The 20,331-nt window shown below is 32.7% G+C and overlaps 1 protein-coding gene across 2 annotated transcripts in view; it reads right to left on the minus strand.

The window, feature by feature from the left end:
- CERT1 (ceramide transporter 1) overlaps positions 1-20,331 on the minus strand; it is a 154,650-nt gene that overhangs the window by 126,115 nt on the left and 8,204 nt on the right. The gene's annotated exons all lie outside the window — the stretch shown is intronic.

A 20,331-nucleotide genomic window follows, 5' to 3' on the forward strand; every position in this document is an offset into this window, starting at 1 on the left:
TTTTATATTTTCAGTTACAAGCAATAATTTTCAGCATTCATCCATTTTAAATTTATAAGTTACAGATTTTTCTACTACCCCTCCCCATGGGGGTAAATAGTTGGTAAAAAGTGTGTGTGTGTGTGTGTGTGTGTGTGTGTGTGTGTATACACAATATACACATACATATACATTTGTGTTTAACATACACAGTAGTCATTTTGTGAAAGAGGAATTAGAACTAAGGGGAAAAAACCATGAGAAAGGAAGGAAAAAATAGGAGAAAATTTTTATAAAGTGAATATAGCATGCATTCAGATAACGTGCTTGGGTTTTTTTTTTTCTGGATATGAATGGCATTGTCTATAACAGGTCTTTCAGGTTGTCCTGGATCTCTGAACTGCCAAGACGAGATGCATCCTTCATAGTTGATCATCTCACAATACTGTGTACAAGGTTTTGCTCATTTTACTCAGTATAAAGTTCATGTAATTCTTTCCACACTTCTCTGAAGTCCAACCACTCATGACTTTTTTTTTTAATTTTTTATTTTTTTGCAAGGCAATGGGATTAAGTGGCTTGCCCAAGGCCACATGGCTAGGTAATTATTAAGTGTCTGAGGCCGGATTTGACCCCAGGTACTCCTGACTCCAAGGCCAGTGCTCTATCCACTGCTCCACCTAGCCACCCCCCCCACTCATGACTTCTTATAGAGCTACAGTACTCCATACATTTATATATCATTGTTCAGGCATTCCTGAATTATTGGGCATCCCCTCAAATTCCAATTCTTCACCAATACAAAAAGCTATTGTAAATATTTTTGTACATGTGAGATTTTTCCTGGTTTTTTTTTTTTTAATGATTTCTTTTGGATATAACTCTAGTATTGGTGTTGCTGGGTCAAACAGTATGGTCAGTTATAGTGCTTGTGGGCATAGTTCCAGGCTGTTCTCCAGAGTGGATGATCAGTACACAATTCCACCAACAGTGCAATAATGTCTCAATCTTCCCACAACCTATCCAACATTGATCTTTTTCATTTTTTGGCACCTGATAGGTATGGGATGGTATTTCAGAGTTGCTTTAATTTGCATTTCTCTAATCAATAATGATTTACAGCATTTTTTCATTTGATCTTATATAGCTTTAATTTCTTCATTTGAAAAGTTCCTGTTCAAATCCTTTGACCATTTATCAACTGGGAAATGACTATGATCCTATAACTTTGATTCTCTAAATATTTTAGAAATGAGTTCTTTATCAGAAACAATAGTTATGAAAATTGTTTCCAGTTTTCTATTTTCCTTTTAATCTTGGCTCCATTGGTTTTGTTAGTGCAAAACCTTTTTAATTTAATATAGTCAAAATCATCCATTTTGCAATTTATAATGTTCTCTACTTCTTATTTAGTCATAAATTGTCCCCCTTTCCAAAGATCCAATAGATGAAAGTAGTTTTTGTTCTCTTAATTGTTCTATGAAATTAGTCTTTGTGTCTAAATCCTGTACCCATTTTACCTTATTTTGGTACAGCTTGTGAGATATAGGTCTATGCCTAGTTTTTGCCATACTATTTTCCAGTTTTCCCAGCACTTTTTGTCAAATAGTGAGTTCTTATCCCAGAATTAATATTTTTGGGTTTCTCAAACAATAGATTACTATAGTTATTTACTACTGTTTCTTTTGTTTCTATCTTAATCCACTGAGACATTACTCTATTTCTTAACCAGTATCAGGCATCTGGTATAGCTAGGTCACTTTCCTTTTTATTTTTTTCATCAGTGCCCTTGATATTCTTGAACTTTTACTGCTCCAGATGAATTTTGTTACTATTTTTTCTAGTTCTGTAAAATAGTTTTTTGGTAGTTTGATTCGTATGGCACTGAATAAATAATTTGAGTAGAATTTTCATTTCTATTATATTAGTTCAGTCTAACTATGAGCAATTGAAATTTTTTCAATTGTTTAGATTTGACTTTGTGTGAAAAGTATTTTGTAACTGTATTCATATAATTTCTAGGTTTGTCTGGGGAGGCAGATTCCCAAATATTTTATATTTTCTACAGTTATTTAAAATGAAATTTCATTTTCTATCTCTCAAACTTGGGCCTTGTTCATATTTAGAAATAATGATGATTTATGTGGGATTATTTTATATCTTGCTACTTTGCTGAAATTGTTAACTGTTGCAAATAGCTTTTAGTTGATTTTTTAGGGTTCTCATAACCTTAAAAGTTTATGTAACCAAGTATAGCCTCATATCAACTGCAAAAAGAGAAAGTTTTACTTCCTCACTGCCAATTCTAATTCCTTCAATTCCTTTTGCTTCTGTTATTTGCTAAAGTTAACATTTCTAATAATACCGAATAGTAGTGGTGATAAAGGGAATTCTTGTTTCATCCCTGATCTTACTGGAAATGATCCTAGTTTATCCTCATTACATATAATGTGTGTAGAGGGTTTTAGATACTTATTATTAAAGGAGAACTCCATTAATTCCTGTACTCTCTATTGTTTTTTTAACATGAATGAGTGTTGTATTTTGTCAGAAGTTTTTTTTAAGCATATATTGAGATAATCATATGATCATATGATATCTGTAAGTTGTGTTATTGATATGGTCATTATGTTGTTTTCCTAATCCATCCCTGCCTTATCTGATACAAAATCCTACCTGATCACAGTCATAATTATCCTAGTAATAACTTGCTGCAATTCCTTTGCTAAAATTTTATTTAAGATTTTTGCATCAATGTTCATTAGGGTGATAAAGTCCATAATTTTCTGTCTGTTTTGGTTCTTCCTAGTTATATTGGTGTCATAAAAGAATCTGGCAGAACTATTACTTTTTTTTTTTTTAGGTTTTTGCAAGGCAAATGGGATTAAGTGGCTTGCCCAAGGCCACACAGCTAGGTAATTATTAAGTGTCTGCGACCAGATTTGAACCCAGGTACTCCTGACTCCAAGGCCGGTGCTTTATCCACTACGCCACCTAGCCGCCCCTTAGAACTACTACTTTTAAAAATAATTTCTAGAGAGTTGGAATTAACTGTTCTTTAAAAGTTCGGCAGAATTCACTTGTAAATATATCTAGATCTGGAGATTTTTTTTAAGTTTGTTGATAGTTTCTAAATTTCTTTTTTTCTGAAATGAGTTTATTTAATATTTTATTTCTTATTTTGTTAATCTGAGTAGCCTGTATTTTTGTAAATAGTCTTTCATTTCACTTACGATTATCAAATTTCTTGGCATACAGGTGGGCAAAACAGCTCTGAATTATCACCTTAACTTCCTCCTCAAAGGTGGTGAGTTTACCCCCTCCTTTTCATTACTACTGGTGATTTGGTTTTCTTCTTTTTTCAGATTAAAAAAAGGTTTATATATTTTATTGGTTTTTTTCATACTACCAACTTGAGTTTTATTTATTAGATCAATGTCCTTCTTACTTTCAATTTTATTAATTTTTTCCTTTGCTTTGCAGAATTTCTATTGAGGATTTTTAATTTTTATTTTTCTAGCTTTCTTTTAGTTTCCCTAAATACTGCCTGGGCTACATTCCGTAAATTTTGGTATAATGTCTCGTTGTTGCTCTGTCTTGGATTAAATTTTTGATTATTTCTATGATTTGCTGTTTGATTCATTCATTCATTCTTTAAAATTAGGTGATTTAGTTTACAGTTAATTTTTAGTTTCTCTTTCCATGGTCCTTTATTACATGTAATTTAATTGCATCATGACGTGAAAAGCATGCATTTAATATTTTTGCCTTCTGGCATTTGATGGTGAGGTATTTATGCCCTACTTTTGTTATAGGTGCCATGTACTGCAGAGAAAAAGGTATATTTCCCTTCTATTCCCATTCAATTTTCTCCAGAGGTCTATCATATTTATTGACTTTTCTAAAATTCTATTCAATTTCTTAACTTCCTTCTTGTTGATTTTGTAGTTAGATTTATGTAATTTTGAGAGATGGAGGTTGAGGTCCTCCATTATTATAGTTTTGCTATCTGTGTTCCCTGTAACTTGTTTAGCTTCTTTTCTAAGAATTTGGATACTATTATCACTTGGTGCTTATATGTTTAATAATGATAGAACTTCATCATCTACAGTGCCTTTTAAAAAGATGTAGTTTCTTTCCTTATCCCTTTTTTCCCTTCCTTATCCCTTTTAATGAGATCTATTTTTGCTTTTACCTTGTGATCAGGATTGCCATGCTGATTTTTTTACTTTCGCTGAAGCATAATATATTTTGCTCCACTCCATTACCACATATTAATAAAATGTAATATGTAATCAAGTATAATAAAATAGGGGGGCAGCTAGGTGATGCAGTGGATGGAGCACCAGTCCTAGAGTCAAGAGGACCTGAGTTCAAATCCGGTCTCAGACACTTACTAATTACCTAGCTGTATGACCTTGGGCAAGTCAATTGCCCCATTGCCTTGCAAAAATAAAAAAAATTAATAAAATGTAATAAAAGCATAATAAAAAATATTTATATTCAAAACAAAAAATAAGAATATATAATTTTTAAAGTGAACACTGAGCCTGCTTTTCAATATCAGTGCATGCATTCCTGGTTTGACAGAGCTTGTGGTTATACAAAGAACATTTTCAAGATGCTTATATGAAATTTTTATCGTATTTTTACGTTTTACAGGTTTCACATGGGAAAAAAAAAAGTTGCTTTCAAATATATGTACTCCCTAAAAGAGATGTCATGAACAGATCATGTTCGTGAAATGCTGGATTATTTTTCTTCAGGTAGGTACAATTTATAAAAGATACATGAATAAATTCTTTAAGTTGCAGGTCTGATTGCAACGCTATACATTTTACTTGCAGGCAATGTGCTGATGTCAACTGAGAATGGAGTAGTAAATATAGGTAAGTGCAGTATTCCTATATGCATATCTTTTATTAAAAAAGATAGGGCAGTCTGTAATATCACAACACTGGCACATGCACTTTAACCATTCCTTCATTTTCTAATACCACCCCACTTGGACACACCTGCTCTAGAGGAAGCCTTTTCCAACTCCTTCATTTAATTACTGCTGACTTATTCTACAGTTTATTTGTCCATATGTTAGCTTGCCTCTCAAATTAGATTTTGAGTTCCCTGAGAGCAGGAACTGTGTTTTGCCTCTTTCTGTAATGCCAGTGATTACCATAATGTCTGGCATAAAACAGGTATTTAAGAAATGTAGACTAACTATAGAGCAGGTTTTCCACTTAACTAAATATCACTATCAAGTGATACTACGTTTGTGATTAATTCCAAAGAACCAAACTTGTAGGAGACTTAAAAAACCATGGAAAACTCTATTACTGACCTAAAGAGTAGTTGTAGTACATTACAAACATAATGTCTGCATAATAATGTAAAATAGTACCCAAAAGACTACAGTATTAGGTGAGCCAATCACATAGTAAGAGCAAGTAACAATAAATACACATCCTAAATGCTCCATTGGGATCCAAAGAATTTTACAGAATCAAAACAAAGGACCTGTAGCCTGTCGAGTGGACCCTCTGGGGAAGATATATGGAAGGAAAGACTAGTGTGAGATGAAAAGACAAATGGATTAGAATCTAAACCATTGTAAAACCCATAGGTTCAAGCTTCAGACTTGTAAGGGACCTAAGATGCAATTAGTCCAGCCCTCTCCTTTTATAAAGGGAGAAGTGAAGACCCATATTTTAAATGATTTGTCTAAATTCACATAAGTAATAAGGTTTAGTGGTAAAAGTCAGGTTGAAATCCTCCAATTTGAGTCAGAACTCAGAAAGATAACATCTTCCAACCAGTATGACATATATGCCCAAGTGTATGACAGAACTTAAGGATATACTAAAGTTTAAACTCCTTGAACAAAATTAGTATGCAAAAAATTGCAGATGTATTTAAAGGAATTACAAAAACTAACTTAAGGAAAGAGTTTATAGAATGAATGTTGAAAATAGAAAGTTTCCTGGACGAAGTGGGGCCTTGATTATATTGCATTATAGAGAGAAAGGTTGTTCTGAATAGAGTAATCAGAAGGTCAAAAAACATCAATCTTATATGTAATATGGATGAATAAATAAGGACATGAGAAGATGGGACTTTCAAAAGGGCTATAAGTACAATAAAAAATTGCTGGATGGCCCAAATCCTGAAGAAAAAAAAAACAGTAGAAAAATTAAAGGACAAATTTAAATGTTTGCTAAAATGGAAAATTGGTAGTATCCAAATACAAAGTTCCTACCAAATTTCTTCCCTGAAATCAAATCAGTGATCCTATTAACTTCCAATCCAGATCTCAGGTGTCACACAACTTTTAACAATTTTTAAACAATTTTGTTACAAGTAGCAGTCACTTTTCAAAGTCAACTTTTGAGTTACTTACAAATTCTCAGATGCTATAGAAAAGAACCTGTGAATTAAACAAAAAAGCAACAAACAAATCATGACAGATACAGAACTATGAATAACTATTCTCAGGATGTCATAGTGATTATGAGCATAGCTTATTAATTAAATAAGCACTTGTTCTCAAGGTGCCTAGCATTAAATACTTAAGAATTAAATTACACATCTCTGTGAATTCTACTGTGAATCATCTACAACTTTTAAATTGCTCATTTAGAAATAAACTATTTGGAACATGAAACATTTTAGGAAAGAAATAACACTTGAAATAGTGGTAACCTTCTCTGCTAGTACACACTATTTAGTAAAGTTTATGCTAATGAAAATAAAATCTCAGTTATGAATCTGTAGAGTTGGGCTTTCTGTAGAGTTAAAGGTTCAAACTTGAGGAATAAAGCTTCATTAACATTTTAAGTTACTCCCCTCCCTTTTTTTTTCAGTGACTTCATAGGTGTAAAAAATTTCTGAGTGCCAAAAATTCCTCTACAACTTCCGATGGGCAACTGTTCTGCAACTTAAATCTTAAAGAGTTGCCCAGAAGCACAGGGTTATAGTATGTGGCAGAGGTATAACACTTCTCTGAGTGGGTCCTGACTATTTAAAACTATCACTCTTTACTTGCTATATAATAGTATACTTAAGAGAATCCTCTAAAAAAATAGTTAAAATAATGCACTGTTGATAGCCTTGTAAACTGGTCCAATTATTCTGAAGAACAATTTGGAACTAGTAGTCCAAAGGAGTACAAAACTTGATCCAGCAATACTATTAAATTAATATTCCAAAAGATAAAAGAAAAAGAAAAATAACCCATATGTGCAAAAATATTTGTAGTAGCTCTTTTTGTAGTGGCAAAGGATTGGAAATTGAGGGGATGTCCATCAACTGAGGAATGGTTGAACAAGTTTTCATTGTGATGGAAAACTACTATGCTAGAAGAAATGAATGGGATGATTTCAGAAAATCTGGAAAAGCTTTCATGAACTGAGGCATAGTATACAGAAGCAAGAGAACATTGTACCCAGGAACAGTGAACACTGTACACAGTACAAAGATAACTTGTACAGAGTAAAATTATATGATGATCAACTGTGAATGACAGCTGTTCTGATCAATAATACAATGATCCAAGACAATTTTGAATAAATTTTAAAAAGTGCTAACCACCTCCAGAAAAAGAACTGATGGCTGAAGGCAAATCAAAGTATACATTTTTAACTTTATTTTTCTTATTTATTGTCTGTTTTTTTATAACATGACCAATATGGAAATAAGTTTAACATGACTACATATGTATAACCACTGTCAAACTGCTTGCCTTCTTGTTGGGCAGAGGGGTGAAGGGGGGGAAAAAAGAGAGGGAGGGAGAGAAATTAGAATTCAAAAATTTTTTGTGAATATTAAAATGTGAACATAATTGGCTTTAACCAGATTTTTAAAAAATAATTCATAAGTAAACTGGGTATTAGTTGAATAGCTAACAAATAACACTTCATTTCTACTTTGAATAGAAGAAGTATGTATGCTAGCATTATTCCAGCTAAACCATGAATAAGAAGAGAATATTTAGGAGTCAGAGGAAGGCAAAAATACAGGCTCTGAAGAAGCTAAGTGAGAGAGAGAGAGAGAGAGAGAGAGAGAGAGAGTGAGTGTGTGTGTTTTAATATCAACATGTTTTAATATCCAGTTCATTCTCTATTAACAGTTCATGTAGGGAACATAAACCAAATAGCAAAGTATGTAACAGGAATAGAAAAATCTAGAAAATGGGGGGTGACATTTGATCATTTTGTATTGCAGTGCCCAGAATTTATTTTTCACAAAAGGCCACCAGGAAAATAATTTCAGCTCAGGTTAAGAATATGAAGTAATTTGTAAAATCTTCTTTCCCTAAAGACAAGATTCAATCGAACTACTTCCCCAGGATGTGCTGGCACAAGCCATACATGACATATATATATATATATATATATATATATATATATATATATATATATATATATATATATATGTTGTTTAATATATATATATACACACACACACACACACACACACATATATATGTATACACACACACACACACACACACACACACGCCTAAAACTGCTCATTCACTGCAGGAACATATGAACATTATACTAGACTGTGGTACATTTTCAATTTTTCTTTATTTTATGGATTGTCACAGACAAAAACTTCACCACCAAGTAACCAGTCTAATGGTGACGAACCATGGACTTATCTAGCTAGACTGCTGTTCAGGAAGCAGACATTGTGAGCTTCCAGGACTTACAAGGAAATGAAATGGAAGAGGAGAGGCAAAAGGAAGCAAATAAACACAGAGAAATTAGAATGTCCACACACAGTTACATTAAAGCATAGTTAGAAAACCCAAGAGATTCAACAAAAAATGTGGAAATGAATTTTGGATTATCAGAAAAGATTTTCTATATGCTTACTACTCTGCTATACTAGCAAAAGTGGGGAAAACTGAGAGAACTTCTGACAAAAATAATATATTTGAGCATATAGCTACTAGAGACATTAACAAGCATTAGAAAAAATTTCAATAAAAATAATCTAATGGGAAAAATGAAACAATATATATATTATATATATATATAAAATATATAATATATATAATATATATAATGCAACAGATTGCTAACTCTTTTTCTACTGCCTATAAATATGCCCATGTCTCCCTCACTCTAAGAAATACTTACTTGATCTTTCCCACATGGTTAACCATCATCCTTTATCTTTTCTGTCTTTTGTGCTAAACTCCCTCCTCCTCTTCCTCTCTTCTCAATCCTTTATAATCTAGTTTCTCATCTCATAATTCCATTGAAATTGCTCTCTCACTGAGTCAAATTTATTTAAAAAAAAAAAAGCCATTCCCCAATTGACAAATGGTCAAAGGATATGCAGAGGCAATTTACAGATGAGGAAATCAAAGTGATCCATAGTCATATGAAAAATTGCTCTAAATCATTTCTGATTAGAGAAATGAAAATCAAAGCATCTCTGAAGTACCACCTCACATCTCTCAGACTGGCTGATATGACCAGAAAAGGCAATGATGATCAGTGTTGAAAGGGTTGTGGGAAATCTGGGACACTAATACATTGTTGGTGGAATTGTGAACTCATCCAACCTTTCTTGAGAGCAATGTAGAATTACACCCAAAGGGCAACAAAAATATACATACCCTTTGATCCAGCAATACTACTACTGGGTCTATACCCTGAAGAGATGATGAAAATGGGTAAAAACATCACTTGTACAAAAATATTCATAGCAGCCCTGTTTGTGGTAAAGAATTAGAAATTGAGTGAATGTCCATCAATTGAGGAATGGCTGAACAAATTGTGGTATATGCATGTTATGGAACACTATTGTTCTATCAGAAACCAGGAGGGATGTGAATTCAGAGGAGACTGGAAGGATTTGCATGAATTAATGCTGAGTGAGATGAACAAAACCAGAACATTGTACACCCTAACATGGGGTTGATGATCAGTCTTAATGGACTTGCTCATTCCAACAGTGCAACAATCAGGGACAATTTTAGGGTATCTGTAATGGAGAATATCATCTGTATACAGAAAAAGTGGAGTTTAAACAAAGACCAAAGACTATCACATTTAATTTATCTTATTATGTAATTTTGCTATCTCTTATATTCTATTTTTTCCTTAAGGATATGATTTCTCTCTTAACTTGTTCAATTTTGATCAATGTATAGCATGGAAACAATGTAAAGACTATCAGATTGCCTTCTGCGGGGGGGAACTGTAAAATTCAAAAAATAATTTAAAAAAAACTGCTCTCTCAAAAGTTACCAGTGATCACTTAATGACAAATCCAATGGCTGTTTCTCAATCCTCATTCTTCTCAACCTCTTGGTAATCACTGAAACTGTCAATTCTCTTCTCTTTGACACTCTCTTCTCTCTATGTTTTCAGGACACCACTCTATATGGGTCTCTTTCAACCCATTTAACTTTTCATTCTCAGACTCCATTCAGACTCAGACTCCTATCCAGGTCATATCCTCTGACCATAGGCATCCCACTGAGTTCTATCCTGAGCCATCTTCTCTTTTCCCTCTATACTTCACTTAATGATCTCATCAGTTCCTATGGATTTAATTTTCTTTAAGCTGATGATTCTCAAATCTACCTATCCTACCCTAACATCTCTGCTCACCTCCAGTCTCATATCCAGCTGTCTTTCAGACACCCTGAACTAGATGTTCAATAGATGTCTAAAATTCAGCATGTTCACAACTAAGATTATCTTTCCTCTTGAATCCTCATCATCCCTGTTAACGTGGACTCCTCATTTTATCTCTCAATCCCTCCATCCAATCTACTGTCTAGGACTGTCAATTTCACCATTGTGATATCTCTTGAATATATCCTCTTATCTCTTCTGACATTGCCATCATTCTGGTACAGGCCTGCATCATTGATACATGGACCACGGCAAAGGTCTATTGTTGTGTCTGTCTGACTTGTCTCTTCCCACTCTAGTCCATTCACCATTCAGACACAAAAATGTTTTTCTTAAAATACAAAAAGGTCCAATCATGTTGCCTTCTTAATCAATAAATTTCAACAGCTATCACTTCCATGGGTAAAATATAAATCCTCTGATTTGCATTCAAAGTTCTTCATAGACTCCAATCTCCATCCTTTTCCAGTGTTCTCACAACTTACATTCTCTGATGCAGAATTTGAGTTCATATAAAACACATTAGCCTCCTTGCTATTACAATAAAACTTTCCAGGCATTTCCTCTGGCTATCCTCCATTCCTGAAATGCTTTCCTTCCCCATTCTGCCACCTCCTGGTTCCCCTGGTTTGCTTCAAGTTCCAACTAAAATACAATCTTCGACAGGAAGACTTTTCCAACACCTAATTCTAGTGCCTTGCCTCTGTTAAGAGTTTGTTGTTGTATTTCTTATTAGATTGTGAGTTCCTTGAGGGCAAAAACTATCTTTTTTGCCACTTTTTGTATCTTCAGCATTTAGAATGGTGTCCTGCACAAAGCTGGCACTTAATATTTATTGCCAGACTGACTGAAACAAATTAGCAAAAAATACTTGACCTAAACATCTGGTTTTCTCAAGAATTAGAAAAATGTACAAAATAAAAAATTTAAGAGTACTATCCATTTTCCAGTGAATTTGCATCATATAGACAAAGATACAAGTCCAAGTTGATGGTTCTTGCAGAGCAAAAAGTTCATTATTTCACCATTACTGACTGAATCTATAAATCTATTTTGCCATTGCCTCATCCCTGGGGAGAACTACATGGCAGGATACAGTAAGTGCTACAACACTGGTCATATTCTTTGACCTATCCATTCCATTACTATAATTATAATGTAAAGACATTACTAAAAAGAAAGAAAATACTTTTTTTAGACAGTGTCAGTGTCACAGAAATTTTGATAATAATAAAAACAACCAAAAAACAAAACAATAAAAAGTTAAAAACCCTGAAGGAACCAAAAATCCTGGATACAACCATAGATTCAATGTATGGAAAAAGGATGAAACAGTTCCAATAACCATCTGTCACCCTACTATGTTCCAGACACCACAGACAAATTAAAAAAAAAAACATAAAAATTTCTGCCTTATCAAAGATATATTCTCCTGGACACAAAAAAACATTATTATATCCTAAAAAAATGTCATGTATGAGAAGAGAGATGGGAAAACATTACTTTATGAGGAAAGCTAAAAGAAAACAATCCGCTAAATGCCTATACATAGTAGATACTTTAAGAATCCTTGTCCAGAGGCAGCTAGGTGCACAGTGGATAAGAGTACCAGCACTGGAGTCAGGAGGAGCTGAGTTCAAATTTGGTCTCAGACACTTAATAATTACTGAGCTGTGTGACCTTGGGCAAGTCACTTAACCCCATTGATTTGCCAAAAAAAAATCCTTCTCCCAGAACCTCCCCCATAAAACCCACAAAATTTAAAAGAAAAGACAAAACATTCAAAAGGGAATATGGATGTAAAATGATTCATAGTTTTTGTTATTTTATTGTAATGGTAACACATTATAAGAAATGGAGTTCAAGGTTTTATATATAGTAATTGTTTTTGTATTTGAATGTTAGTAACAACAAAAAGTTAACAAAAAAATAGAATTCCTTTGAAATAAGGATAATGATTTTCCATTCCTCATTTTTCAAATGGTATTTCCCAAATAACTTATTACAGCACAGAAATACAAGGAAATGAAAGGGTAAATGAGAAAAGTGCATTTGCACTCCAAGCAAGGTTTTATGTTTGCCACATTTCACACTCACCTTTTATGATAAGAAACTTACCACTAGAGTATACTGTCTCAATTTCTGGGAGTGTGAACAGCAGTCATTTGTAAATTTTTATGATGTAATCCTTCTAACAACTGCACTAAGGAAATTAGTATTATTATTTGAGCAATGGGAGTGGAGGAAAAATTAGCAGGGAGGAGGAATGGAGAGACCTGTATTTTCAAAGAGAAGGCAAAACTACAGAACTTAATGTTGTATGACAATAAGTCAAGAGAGCAAGTTACTAAAGAAGTGTTAAGAGAGGATGTCAACAAAATTCATATACTTTGAAATTCTGCCTCAAGTTGACTTTACACCCAGAAAAGGAGTGAGAAATATTCTCTCATTTACCTTGGTAATATAGGATAGTCAGAAGTCCAAAATTCTAAATTTGAGCCAAATGGAGTTTAATTACATGATACATTAGATAGATAGGTATCCATTATTTAAAAAATTTCTACAGCAAAATGAGTCTGCTTGGAACAATAATTAGCTTATGAACATTTTTGAAATATATCTATATTATGAAACTTCATATGACAATAAGTCTAATATGTTTATTACTCCTGAACAAATTATACAATATATTTTTATTTAGGTTCTAAATTCTCAACATTTAATTCTGCTTACTAAATACATTTGTTCCTCCTAAGGTTAAGAAAGGACTGCCAATGAAGTACAGCTTCATCCAGAACAGACCTCAAAACCACACAGTAAGAGCAGAACTTAAAATGACAGCACTACTACTACTACTACTACTACTACTACTACTACTACTACTACTACAACCACCACCACCACCACTACTAATTTCCAAGTATTGCCTTTCACTTGTATTTCAATACTGAAAGAAGCATCAGTTCAACTATAGTTCTTGCAAGTTCCTGTACTGCACACAAGAAATCAGATTCCTAGCAACATACTTTTGTAAACAAACAATTCCAATACAATATAACAGATGTTTCATGGAGTACATTCATCAGAGAATTTAACAATATAAAATTAGGAACAGGTTCAATCATAACAGTACAAGTGTGGTAGAGAGAGCACTAGACCAAGAAACAGAAGACTTAACTCTATTGACCTGCTGTATAACTGTGGACAAATCACTATACTTTTGATTTATCTGTAAAATAAATGTAATGTTTTAGATGATTTTTAAGGTCCTTCCTACATTAACAATTCTATGACTCTATAATTCATTAATAGTACTCACTTAAAAAATTCAGAACATAACCATATTTCCTATTGTAAAAGTCAATTCAAAATTAACGTCATTTGTATTTGCTGTTCTGAGTTTACTTTTATTTTTTTACTTTTTATTTTTTTAGGTTTTTGCAAGGCAATAGGGTTCAGTGGCTTGCCCATTATTAAGTGTCTGAGATCGGATCTGAACTCAGTTTCTTCTGACTCCAGGGCTGGTGCTCTATCAACAAGGTGCAAGGTGGTATAGTCTCTCCTCACCATCACTGGCTTTTCCATGTCTTCTGGGTCATAATCATTTCCTATTTTTCCACAATTCTACTGTTCTATACCTTACAACCACATAACACTAGAATGTTATTAAGATAGGTTTTTTGTGTCAGAGAAATCTAGTCTCTTTAAAAAAAAACTTTATCATTTCCCAAAGGTAACCAACCCTCATCTGTATGTCTATGTCTGTCTCTCTTCTCTATGACAAACTCTACAGTGTTTATCCAACTTCAGAGCATTCTGGTAACACAGTCTTCTTTATCCACTTAGAACTGTCTGCGCTGTTTTAGGCCACATTCTTAAGTGGTCATAAACATCATCCAGAGATCTCTGAAATTTTCCTGGGCTTAATGCAATCAGCACATTGCCTACCACAAATAGGTGGGGAAATTCAAGTTTAATACATTATCTGATATTAATCACATTGTTTAGAAAGGGCTCTCTATTACATCTTTCATTACATAAGAATACTCCTTATGTAAATATAGGAAATGTTGGAAATTATTACTTAAGGTATTGTTTGGCTTTACCAAATCAAAATTTTATATAGTCAAACTGTAAATAGTCAACATGGTATGAACCTGGCATGCACCAGGCACTGTATTAAATGCTGGGGATACAAAGTATAAACCATAAGAATATAGTAAAATCTTGGTTTCTCAAAATTTTTTCAGTAAATTCAGTTATTGATTTTAAATTATTAAGGAAATGTCTTCCTGTTTCAAGGCCCTTTGCAAGAATCCCTTTGATAAAGAAATACATCTTTCTTATTAAAAATATATAGATAGTAAGGTAGGCACATGGGTCACTAGATACTGATTTTTTAAACTGCCTTTTGTTATTGTGTTAATAATAAAGACTATGATTAATAATCATACCAATCTTCTAATTAGATGTCTTGAGAACTGATTCTTAATGTTCTCATGACTTTTGCCTCTACTGAACCACCTCCATTTATATTTGATCTAACTTTTTTTATTAACCATCTCGGATATCTTCAATCTTGGTTTCTCTTCCTATAGCATTTCTACCTCTTTGCTAAGTAAATCAGAGACTATAATATTTTAGTTCAAGTGGAATGAGGCTCCACCATCCTTAACAATTAAAAGATTCCTATAAAAATCTTCACAAATATTTTCCATTTTTTCATATTTGTTGCCTTTTAGTTATCCTTAAACTTCCCTAGAATGAATTTCTCGTGTTGCAGAGTGTCATATTTTCTTTAAATTGGCTTTATACATTGTTCTTCCCTTTTATAAAGAAATACATTCCAACTTTCCACCATCTCTCTCCATAAATTAGTTTTATTCAAAACTGGTATTACTACCTTATTATCTTTCTCACGTGTTTTCCCTACTCTTTTAGGCAATTTTTACCCTGGTTAAATGTCTACGTGAGAGGGGAAAATAGATCCTTTCCTGGTCTAGGCAATTTAAAAACAACTAGTACCTATATTATCAATACTACTTTTTAAAACAAAAAGAAAATATCAGAGTCTTTTAAGGAAAAAAAATTTGGTTCTAATACTTGAACCAGGGAGGAATAAAACTAAAAAAGAAGTCTAAGATCAATGTAACTAATAAATATTAATGTGAAAATTTTAATTGTAGAAAAAAATTACAATATATCCAAAAAGATATTCACTGTAATGTCACAATTTGGCTTTACTCCACAGATGACTGCAATGATGTCAATATTAGCATATTAAAAATCCAACCAAAATCACACAATTTTATCAAAAGAAATTAAATTCTTTGAGGAATATTTAATACTCTTTTATGCTTTAAAAAAGAAAATTCTAAAAAAAATAGGAGGGGAAGATTTCAAAAAAAGGTAGAATTATAAAACCAAAAACTACCATTATATGTAATAGGTAAATAACAGAAACTTTCCCAATAACTATAAGAACTAACAAAGATACCTATTGTTACTTGCCATAACTGTAGAAATCTTTATGATAGAAATAATTAAAAGCAAAAACACTGATGAAGGAAGAAATGACTTACTCAGAACACCCTAAAGAATCAAGGAAGAGACTGAAGGAGAGATTCATCTAATTAGCAGGATACAAAATAAATACCCCCAAATTGTCTTCATTTTAACAAAACAAAATCTAGAAGTAAGCCATTTTAAAAAAATGCATAAATTGCATAAAATATCTAGGAGTCAATCCTACCAAATCATATTTGACTCTTAACATAAAGGAAATCAGAATCATTTTAAATAAAAATAAGACTAATATTTGGAAGGGCATTCAATAATTGGGTTACAGAACTATAATAAACAGGATGATGCTATCTCAATTATTTTTAGAGATTTATTGCTATAAAAATGGAAGTATTACAATACTAAACAAAAACCAACAAAAGTTATTTAAAAGAACAAACAAGATAGAATCTTAAGGAAAATGAGAGGGAAAAGTAGAAATGAAGAAGGAATAGCACACCAAATTTTAAACCCGTAATCAGATTAGATTTTTTAACCTTTTTATTTTCTTGGTGCCACTTCTATGTCTTAAAAAAAATCATCAGTGAGCCAAACAGATAAATAAGAATCAGGAACACTGAACCTCATTAACTCAGTATTTAAGAAACCTAAGAACATAAACTGTTTAGGGATGAATTCCAAATGTGACAAGAACTGCTGGGGACCCTGGAAAGCAATCTGACTTAAAAACAAACAAAATAACAACCCTAAAATGATTTATGCCCCCATATTACAAGTTATACCACCTACTCCAAACCAATATTCTACTCAATATCTTTTAAAATTTTAAAGAAAATTGATGGAAGTATCTTTTACAAATATGTCTTGGGTAAAAAAAATTCTTTCTTTTTTTATGTTTTTGCAAGGCAAATGGGGTTAAGTGGCTTGCCCAAGGCCACACAGCTAGGTAATTATTAAGTGTCTGAGACCGGATTTGAACCCAAGTACTCCCAACTCCAGGGCCAGTGCTTTATCCACTGCACCATCTAGCTGCCCCTTGGTAAAAAATTCTTAATGAAACAAAGGAGGACATCACAAAAGATAAAATAAAAATTTTTTATTACATAAAATTAAAATTTTTCATTTTGTATGAACAAAAATGCACCTAGATTAAGAAAGGCCAATCCTCAAGTTAAAAAAGAAGCCTGTAGTCAACTAGTAAAGCTTTAACATCCAAGATATAAAAGAAATCAAGAATTATTTAAAATCAGCATTCCCATATGAGTGGTTCAAAGGATAAGAACTAACAGTTCTTAAAAAATATTAAAAAATACAAACAACATAAAAGATTGCTCTAAATCACTAATAAGAGAAAGAGAAATCAAGCCCAGCAAATGGATCAAGATGCCTGATGATGTAAATAATGCATGAAGAAAGTTACCCAGATGTGGAGTTGGTCCAACTACTGAAATCTATTGTAATAACTTCCTACCAAGTTTTCCTACATCCACTCTTTCCTGCACATTTCTTGATCAGATCATGTTACTATTCTGCTCAAAATTCTTCAATGGTTTCCTATCAAAGTTCCAGTTAAGCATCCAGAGCCCTCTATAAACTGAAGCCATTTTATTTTTCCAATCTTTCCTGACTGGTCTCCATATTATTTACTCCAAAGCACTCTATTCTGTCCCTATTCTGTAGTACTTGGTTTTTCCTTCTCGCCAAGTACTGTTCTTACCTCCATGTTTTTGCTTGTTTCACATGCATTTAATGTACTGTTGGCTACTACTCCTGTCTCTTTGCCAAGTGAAATTTAATGTATATTTTACTACTATTTAGTCAATACTAGCTAGCTACTTCTAATCACTGTGATAATTATGTTTAAGGTGATTTTTGCTTAAGTTTTCAATGAATGTATTGAGGAAAGAGAGAGTTTTTGTTGGTATGTATACAGTATCAAAATATAACTTGTCAATTTAAAAATTAAATAAGCACAAAGAAAAATACTGCATATATATTAAACATAAAATATTGAAAATTATTTTCAGTTACTGTACAATGATGATAAAACTAACATTTAGTAAAGTGCTTACATAAAAGAAGCATTATGCTTTGTGCTACAAATAAACCAAAACCAGATAATAGGTTCTATGGTCCAGGAGATTACATTCTACTGGTTTGGGAAGGGGTAATGAGGAAATATCATATACAGATAAGTGAATTCAAAACAATCTAGGAAGGGAGACAACAATGAAAACTGAAGGAGATCAGGAAAGACAACAGTAAAAAAGGAACAACTGAGTTAAGTCTCAGAGGTAGGAATATGATTAAGAAAATTCTAGGCCCATGAGATAAAGAAATAGCGTAAAATGAGGATATACCAAGTTTGGCTGGAATTTAATGTATATGAAGGTGAACAACATGAAATAAGCCATGGAAAGTAAGATAGAGTCAGACTGTGGAGGGGCCTTAAATGTTAGTTAAGGAGTTGGTATCTTATAATGTGGAAATTCTTAACTTTTTTTTATGTCATATATGCCTGCTTAAGAAAATGGACCTCTTCTCAGAATATTTATTGGTAACAGTTATAAGAAAATGTCAAATTTCATTTAGAGGTTAGGGAAAATAAAGATGTAATTTTCTCCAATTCAAATTCATAGGTTCCCTGAAATTTATTTCAGATCCCCAGCTAAGCGCCCTGTCTTAGACACAATAGGGATATTCGGAAGGCTTTCAAGAAGGGAAGCAACAGAGTCAGACTTATGACTTACTGGAAGATGATTTGGACAGTTTGTGAAGGATGAATGGATAATCATGATTGGAGAATGAAGAAAGCAGTTTGAAAAGGGTTAAAAAGTGAGCAAGAAGACTTTCATAAGTTTGGCTGTGAAAGGGAGAAGAAACAAGATAGTCTGACAGTGGAGGGTGAAATGATGAGGGAGATTTAAGTGTGTATGCAACAAATGAAAATTTGGCTATTCCTTTCAAAATTGTTTAATTCTGGGTGGTTACAGAACTTGAATATATTATCAATTAGGATAATAGCAATGTGGAAAATAAATAGTAGATTCAGAACTACTAGAAAACAAACTTTAGAACTGACTGCAATCAAATAATATATGATTGCAAGAATTCATTTCTTAGGCTCTGATTACCTCCAAATTATAAAAACTAGAATCATACTTGTATCCTATTAAACTTACATTTTTCCAGATAATATCCCTGTAAAGTAGAACCAATTTACGAATTCTATAAAAATTCATCTCTGTGCTACAGGGTAAATTCTATTTTAGGAAATTTCAAAGAATTTGTTAAACTTAAATCCCCTTTACATGACAACCTTGAGATAGTAAGGAGTGGGTTTTTTAAAAAATATATTTAAGGGGCGGCTAGGTGGCGCAGTGGATAAAGCACCGGCCCTGGAGTCAGGAGTACCTGGGTTCAAATCCGGTCTCAGACACTTAATGATTACTTAGCTGTGTGGCCTTGGGCAAGCCACTTAACCCCATTTGCCTTGCAAAAACCTAATATACACATACACACACACACACACACACACACACACACATATGTATATATATAAAATTAATATTTATATAATATATGTACTTTAGTTATAATCTTCACTTTAGGAAGAGTTCTTCTGTTCTCTTGGAATACTGAGTATCTGAGTATGGATGAAAAATAGCTAAGTTCACAAGGTTCAAAGCTAAAGTTCATAAGAAAAGGTAAAATATTTTCAAATGTTTATTTGTACTATCTGCTTTAAATATACTATCACCATTTAGGTTCTGTTACACTTCATTCCTAGATCATATCCTCTTCTTCCTATTTCACTAATCATTAATCTCTGTATAATTCATCAGCCTCTCCTTCCTTCAAACTCTGTATTTTTCATTCCCATTGAGTCTGCTAATTATTTCATTCTCCTTTTCTTTCACTTTGAACCCTGCTAAGATTTGAGCTACAAATGCAATTATTAAAAAAGCTGAATCGAAAGCATTTATATTCAACATGCTGACTTAGAGACAAGGACTTACACCATTGAAGAAAAGCACATCTTTAAGTTTTAGAAATATGGTGGCAGCACCCTTTAGTTCCTTAGCATACTTTGCAAATATTGTTAAATTTCAAGGAGAAAATAAAGTAACCAAAACACTAGCCTGATCCCATCTTTGGCTTTGAAATTGAAGAG

Source organism: Macrotis lagotis, chromosome X, assembly GCF_037893015.1.
Source record: "Macrotis lagotis isolate mMagLag1 chromosome X, bilby.v1.9.chrom.fasta, whole genome shotgun sequence".
Taxonomy (NCBI): domain Eukaryota; kingdom Metazoa; phylum Chordata; class Mammalia; order Peramelemorphia; family Peramelidae; genus Macrotis; species Macrotis lagotis.